An 8,176-nucleotide genomic window follows, 5' to 3' on the forward strand; every position below is an offset into this window, starting at 1 on the left:
AAGATCAGTTCCCCTGGAGGAAAGTGGCTGCTTTGGAGGGTGGACTCTATGGCATTATACCCTGCAGAAGTCCCTGTGCTCCCCAAACTCCACCCTCCCCAGGCTCCAGCCTAGGGTTGCCAGGTCCCTCTTCGCCACTGGCAGGAGGTTTCTGGGGTGGAGCCTGAGAAGGGTGGGGTTTGGGGAGGGGACTTCAATGCCATAGAGTCCAATTGCCAAAGCAGCCATTTTCTCCAGGTGAACTGATCTCTATTGGCTGAAGATCAGTTGTAATAGCAGAAGATCTCCAGCTACTACCTGGTGGTTAAGAATTGATACGTATGCTGAATTAACCACTGTTGAAGAAATAAGCAGCACCAGCTCAGGGTATATAAAACAAGAACTCAAATATCCCCACTATCCGGGTTGTATTTTAAAGTATGCAAATTCTATATTGAATAAACCTCTGGTTACATCACCAACAATTTTATAAATGATAAAAATGATAATAAACCTGGTTACCGCACCAGGTATAATTTCACCCTAAAGGAGGAAAACAATATCATGAAGACCTAATCCAAGGTCCAAAAATAATGATAGTAACAATCCAAGTATCAAATCCAAAGTCCATAAGTAACAAGTCCAAAGTCCAAATTTCAGTTCCAATAAATTCTATAATCCAATAATTCAATAGTCCAGAGTAGGTATTCCACAGTAATAATGCTTTTAAAACGCCACCTCCGGATTTGTGCACGTTTCGCCAATAAATGCTTCTTCAGTTGAATTTCTTTCAGTTAGATGGGTCCATAGACCTCTGAAAAATAAATATATACACCAAATACCAGGAACTCTATCAAAGTGTATACAACATCCCAAGATCTGGACTATTGAATTATTGGATTATAGAATTTATTGGAACTGAAATTTGGACTTTGGACTTGTTACTTATGGACTTTGGATTTGATACTTGGATTGTTACTATCATTATTTTTGGACCTTGGATTAGGTCTTCATGATATTGTTTTCCTCCTTTAGGGTGAAATTATACCTGGTGCGGTAACCAGGTTTATTATTATTTTTATCATTTATAAAATTGTTAGTGATGTAACCGGAGGTTTATTCAATATAGAGTTTGCATACTTTAAAATACAACCCATGTAGTGGAGATATTTGAGTTCTTGTTTTATATACCTTGAGCTGGTGCTGCTTATTTCTTCAACTACCTGGTGGTTGGCAACCCGGCTCCAGCCCCAAATCGCCAGGTATTTCCCAACCCAGAGCTGGCAATTCTACCTTCCGCCCACCCAATTCACAGTGTCCCCTACTAGAACCAACCTCTTGGAGCTGCTGTGTGTCCTGTAGGGAAAGCATACTGGTCCTGGAAATTAGCTCCGGTGGGACAAACGGCAGCTCCCCTGGCTGCTTTGGCAGCCTTTGGCAGGAAAACAGTGTGGTGGGAAGTCTTCAATCCCCTCTCTGTTTGCACAGCGGTCCCGATTGGGTTTGGGTCCCCACACGCTTGACTGTCGCAGAAGGGATTTCTTTCATGAAACTCCCAGAGTTGCATCTAGTAGGACTGCCCCAGCTTTTTTTTTCTTTAAAAAAAAGGGGGAAAGAACAAGGGGGAGAAGCTCCAAATCTAGCAACTAATATAAAAGGGAAAGGGGGGAAGTATGTATAAAGTAGAAACAAAAATATAACAACAATAGTTGCAGATCTCCGCATAAGTTTCTATAAAAGATTTCCAAATACTTAAAAATGAGTCCATACTCAGTTACCGTCTATATGCTATGCATTCAAGTATTGATAAAGTACAGGTAGAGTATCCCTTATCCAAACATCCCATATCCAGACTGATCCGAAAACCAGGCCCTGGTTAAGATATATTAAGATATCTCATTATGTATATGCAAAAATTCCAAAATATTCCAGTAAACGGAAAGATCTGAAATACGGACCCCTTCTGGTCCCAAACAGTCCGGATAAGGGATGTCAACCTGTATTGATAAAGTATTGATTTATAGGAGAGAGACATTTCTCTCTCCAGTGCTGTAATACAAGTCTTTTAGCTGTAGTATGGCATGGTGGGTTCATGTTTGGTGACCATCAGTTAGCCTCCAAGAGACAGGGTGATAGTTTAGAAGTACATAAGCATCCTCAAAAACCAATGAACAGTCTAATACAGAACTGATACCGAGTAATAACCTCCTCCCAGAAACATATGCTTTAGGGACATGTCCTATAAATTGCTACACCAACAATTAGACACTTTGCTTAATCCTTTATTAAAAATTGCTGTGGTGTCCAATATATCCTAAAGATATTTTTTGTTGAAGGGATCTCAACTTAAGATCCATACAAAGAGCAGGTATAAACTTCAAGGCCATATTCCATTGCTTTGGCAAAACAGGGCAATCTAGCTCCTTATTCAGTTCATTCCTGAGACTGCATATCATATTTATTAACTGACATAAAATGTTTATAGACAAATATTGTAGGTTTCATTTTCTGCAGCGATTCAATTAGAGTTTCCAGGAGCAAAGGGGGCTCTGAGACACTTAATGCCACGGGCCCATGTTAGATACCAACAGATGTTGCTATTGTATTGCCATTCAACAGAAGCTGGCAAGTCATATCCAGACCTCAGCTGAAAAAAGGACAAGAACTCATCCTCATCCAAAGTAAAAAATCCCGCTATCAGCCCAAGCCTTCCATTAAAAAAAAAAAAAAAAAGACTTTTTCTCAATTGTTAGGTCTGGATTGGCCCATAGAGTTAATTTAGCATGTGAAAGAGTGCTCCGGCCTAACACGAGATGAATTGGACCCTGTAGATTGTGACTATAGAACTTAAATTTTCTAAGCAACCTTTGACCTTGCAGATAATTGTGTAAGGGGGGCGGTCCATGCCAACTTCATCCCTTTGCACTGCTGCTGCTTCCTACTCCCCACTTACCCCAAACCTGCTGAAGCATCCCACCCCAATCTTGTGAAACGGAGTGCAAGGGATATTAAAGGGGGATGGGAGGTAGGGTGGGAAAGTCTGTTGCCAGCAAGGGTGGAGTTGTAGGCCAGCAAGCAAAACTGACCTGGTTCCTTTTACAGAGCCAGTGTGGTGGTTAAGGTGTCGGACTAGGATCCAGGAAACCCAGGTTCAAATCCCACGCGTGCCATGGAAACTTGCTGGGTGACCTTGGGCCAGTCACACACTCTCAGCCTCGACCCTGCCAAATATTTGGATGGGAGACCTCCAAGGAATACTGGGGCGTAGTGCAGAGGCAGGCAGTGGCAAACCACCTCCGAACATCTCTCACCTTGAAAATCTCACAAGGTTGCCATAAGTCAGCTGTGACATGATGGCAAAAAAATTTTTGTTTTAATCATTCTGGCCTCTTGGGGTAAGGAAACTTCTTTGGCTAGTGTGGCTGATCTTCTAATCTGAAGCTCCACCATTGTCCAGAGCTGGGTGGCTGAGTAGTAAGTTTTAGTTCCTGGGATCCAGATGCACTGCATGCTCAAATCCTGACATCTTAATGATTCTGAACATCACTCCACACCTCAAAGAGATGCTAGAAGGTGGACCTGAGGTTCTGTGTCATGCAGCGAGCTCAAATCTTCCTTGTGCTTGACAGACATTTTCATGCAACTGTCATCTTCCTCTTTTTCTGGCTCCCCAGGCAAGCAGTGACTTAAACTCCAGTGTACTCAGTTCTCCCATGCAACCAGCTTCACCTGGCTCTTAGGGCTACAAAGGTAGCAATAATCGACTGATTTCTGACCGGCTCTGTGTCTGAAATTGCTACTCATCAAGATTTCACCAGATGAGCCAAATGTATCCCAGAGTCGTAGGGCACGCCAGCTCTGAATTCTTGTATTTTGAACATTTTCTGTGCTGGCAAAGGGATTTATCCCCAATAACGAAATTCATGAGAAAAGTTACTCTTTTTGTGCCATATGTTATTGCCGCCCCCCCCCCAATCTTTTGAACTTGATAGTTAAACATGCAGTCTCTGTCTTTGCCTCTATCGCCATGCAGAGCAAATCCTCCAAGACTGACCGGCCCACCCTCACTCTCCCTCCAGAGCTAGCATCCAAGGGTCGCAGTTTGACGATGAACAACATCAATGAAATTCGCCGAGAAGTAAGCAGTTGAAAGGACCAACACCATTCTTTGCTTGTATGGGTCTCTGTGTGTATTTGTGTTGAATTTGGCATTCTGTACCCGGATGGGGTGCCCCCATCCTGCAGGCTATTATTATTATTATTATTATTATTATTATTATTATTATTATTATTATTATTATTATTATTATTATTATTATGTTACTCTGTGTGTACATATTGATTGTTAGTTTGTTGTGTGGTTACCTTGTTGAGTACAATATTGTACATGTTTTCACTTCAGTAGCTTATATAAATTGCACCTTTTGTACATGACTGTTGCCCCTGTACTGTTTTCCTAACCTATTTGGTATTAGTATCGAGGTGCCTTTTTCTTCTCCAGTACCTGGAGGTTAGCAACCCTAGTTGCAGGGGAGACCATTGAAGAGGGCTAGCTGCCTTTCCTCCCAGCAAAGGATAAGGTATTTTGCTGCCCAAAGCTTGGTACACCATCACCTCCTGGGTTCCTGCTGCTGCCAGCTATGTCCAAGCCACGCTCTGCAGGACTTTGGGCTTTTCCACATTCTCATTTACCTCACCTATAAATTCCTGCTTCTTCCTGTTCCTGTTTCTTTGGGATTCCACACATGTTTTTCTCCCTCTAGTGGTTGATTCGATATAACATAAGATTAAGTCTCGAATAAAAACCTGCAGTTTAAATCTGCAGGGAAAGACACTGGATTAAAACCTGTTTCATATCAAATTGACCTCTAGTGGGAGCAAAACATGTGAGGAACTGAAAAAAAAAATCCCAAAGAAACAGGAACTTAGAGGCAAGAAAAATGAGAATGGCCTTTAGCTTGGACCTGACTGACCATAATGTAGGCCCAGGAGGTCAGGCACCACTGATATTCGGGGGCCAGCTAAACCCCTCCAGAGCAATGGTCCCTCATCTATTATGACACCCCAAACAGGAGTGTGGCTGGCTTGTCTGGAGAACTGGCCCTGCTAATTAATCTTGTTGTGCCAGTCCACTTACAGCCCAGTCAGATGCAGGCACAGAATTCTGCGAAGCACCTTATTGGTTTGTGTGACACCACCCGGGGGGAGCAAGGGGTAGGGCTGTCAGGTGCCCGCTGGTGGTGGGCAAACCCCCGGTAATGTGCCCCTCTGCCCACCGACCAGCTGAGGGCTGGCGGGCAATCGTGTACGTGTGCGCCGACGCAGTACTTCCAGTTTACAACCGGAAGTGCCGCCTCGCGAGGAGCCTTAGACCACTTTGAGTGGTTGCAGCGACCACTCAAAGTGGTCTTAGGCTCCTCGCGAGGCGGCACTTCCGGTTGTAAACGAAGTACTGCTTCGGCGCACACATGCACGATTGCCCGCCAGCCTTCAGCTGGTCAGCGGGCAGAGGGGCGGCTAGCCTTAGACCACTCAAACTAAGAGTTTGAGTGGTCTAAGGCTCCTCGCGAGGCGGCACTTCTGGTTGTAAACTGGAAGTACTGCGTCGGCACGCGCACACACAAGATCTTCACAGAAATCTCCCGCCGAAGGTGAGTGGGGACCTAGCAACCCTAGCAAGGGGACATCATACGACTGGCCAATGAAACACCTATGCCAGAGATGTCACTTTTGCTCCATTGGCCTCTTTATCCCGTGCTGTATTCATACAAGGACCTTCAGTTAACACCATTGGAGCGCTGAGGGAAGTAACCCAGTCCACGGTCAGGAGGCATGGAAGGGAGAGCAGTTCTCCCTCACTCCCAGCCTCCTCCATCTCCAGTTCCCCCCTCACCTGTACAATCTGGGGCTTTGAAAGCTACCTTGCTGGATGGCCCCTACTGCCCTCCCAGTGTGCTGTCCTGTGGTCAGTGCTTCTAGTCCACTTACAGCCCAGTCTTAAATGGGCAGAGTCCTGCTTAAGGTTACCAACCTCCAGGTTTGGGCTGGAGTTCTACTGGGATTACAACTGATCTCTAGACTAGAGAGATCAGTCCCCCTGGAGGAAATGACAACTTTGGAGGGTAGACTTGGTCCTCCCCAGGCACCGCCCCCAAATCTCCAGGAATTTCCCAAGCCGGAATTGGCAACCCTAGTCCAACAGCAGTATCTCCCAGGATACCAGGAGAAGAGGTCACGGCCACTGTTACCAGGGCAGGGCAGAGGTGTGGCGCAGTTGCAGGAGCAGAGAAAATAGCACCATGGAAGGGGGAGAGCGGGTTTCTCTGGAGCTCCATCTGTTGCCAGAAGAGGATTTAGGAGCCAGGATCGTAGTGGATCAACCCTAATTGCAAATCAGATTCTTATCATCTCTTTGCGTATTGATCAAATTGCTGCAAAGCATGAGGTTTCTTATGGCATAGTTCATAGCCACTCAGACAATTTAATCTTCTACTTAAGAGTCTCTGGCCATTTATGCAGGGTCTATTTTTGGCTGGAATGACAGTTCAACGTGAAGAAATAAAAAATATGCAGGGCACTTCAGCCTGGAATGCACTGCTAATTGCCGAGCATAAACGGCCTGTGTTTCTCCTCCTCAGGTGAAGAAAGTGACAGACTCCTACCGGAAGGCGATTGCTGCCCAGGAGCGCAACAAGTCACTGAAGCTATGGCGGAGACTGCGTGGTGGGGAGATTGGCTTGGAATCGGGGAATCCCAGCTTTTATCAGACTTTCTCCACCTACACATGGTCATGGAATATCTGCCAGGAGATGCTGACTCCCCGAGAACTCCACGAATACGACAACCAGCTGTATCACAGCCTCTCTCGATTAGACAGCCCTGCAAACAGGCTGATCAAAGCAGATGAGAAGCAAAGAGAAAGTAGGAAGTAGTCCCATCTGTGGTTGGTATTGGCTTCCTCCTCTTTGATTCAACAGTGTGCCACAGAATGGTCTTGGGTTGGTATCCTGATGGCACATTCTGAATTGGTGAAGCACAGGGCGTTGTACATTGGCTAATACAGTGAGAAATTCAGATAGAAGAAACAAATCTCTCTTGTCATTTTGAGCCCCCCCCCCTTTTTGAGTCTCACTGGGCTGGGAGGAAACGCAGCAGGAAAAATGGTACTCGAGTCTTATCATACTAACCCCCTACCCATGTTAATTGTGTGGAAAAGAATCAAGGATTCTCTGCTTTACAGCATTCCAAGGAAGTACACATTCTTGTGAAAAGTAGACCCAAATACAAGGTTTTTGGGGTGCTGCATTCTGCATAACCCAGTATTCCACCTGAGTGTTACAAGGAAGCACTGATCACATTATCCATTTGGGGACGCACCGTCTTCATCTCCTTAACCCTCCCTGTGAGCTTCAGGCTGTTCTTTTCCCTGCTTTTGCAGGTGAAAAACGATGCCTTGCCCATTGTGAGTTAAAATCCACCGGATTTGAATTACCAATATCCCATAGCTTCTGCAGGAAAGAACTTGAAATTCTACAGCCAGAGCCTTTTGTGCAAACAGTACTCTTTAAGTCATTGTGCCACAAGCCCTCTGCTGAGCCCACTTAGAATTTTAAGAAACAAGATGTAAAGAGATAGAAGGGCAGGGTGGAGAAAGTTTTAAGATGGCATGGGAAATTCCCACCCAGCAGCAGTACTTTTTAAATGGGGGAAAATGAGAACACAAGGGGGTAAAAACAAGGGAGAACAAAATATTTTAAAAAAAACTGAAACACTTCTGACAGAAGATAGAGATCTCTTTAGACAGTGTACAAGTTCTTACAGTGTTTTGGAAGACAATGCAAGGTAATCCTTACCTTGAGAAAGTGATTCCATCAGTCAAAAAAGACTCAAATCAGGGAACTGACCCAAAGTACTTTTATTTTGACTCATTCTTCCAGCAATGGCCACATACCCTGATGGACGGCTGCACAAGAGGTATATATACATGTAAGAGGAGTCCTCTATCCAGTGATGAGAAAAATAATTCTTTCCTACATTTTAGTGGTAAAATGATGTGCAAGACAAGAAAATCTTTTTTGCATAATCGATGTTGCTTCTGCTAGTCATCAAGAGGTGAATGCAGGGCATAGAAGCCCAGGCCTTGGCTCTGGAATGTCCTCCTTGGCTGCTCCCCTCTTTCCCACCCCCACTCTTGGTC

Source organism: Euleptes europaea, chromosome 18, assembly GCF_029931775.1.
Source record: "Euleptes europaea isolate rEulEur1 chromosome 18, rEulEur1.hap1, whole genome shotgun sequence".
In the NCBI taxonomy this organism is placed as follows: domain Eukaryota; kingdom Metazoa; phylum Chordata; class Lepidosauria; order Squamata; family Sphaerodactylidae; genus Euleptes; species Euleptes europaea.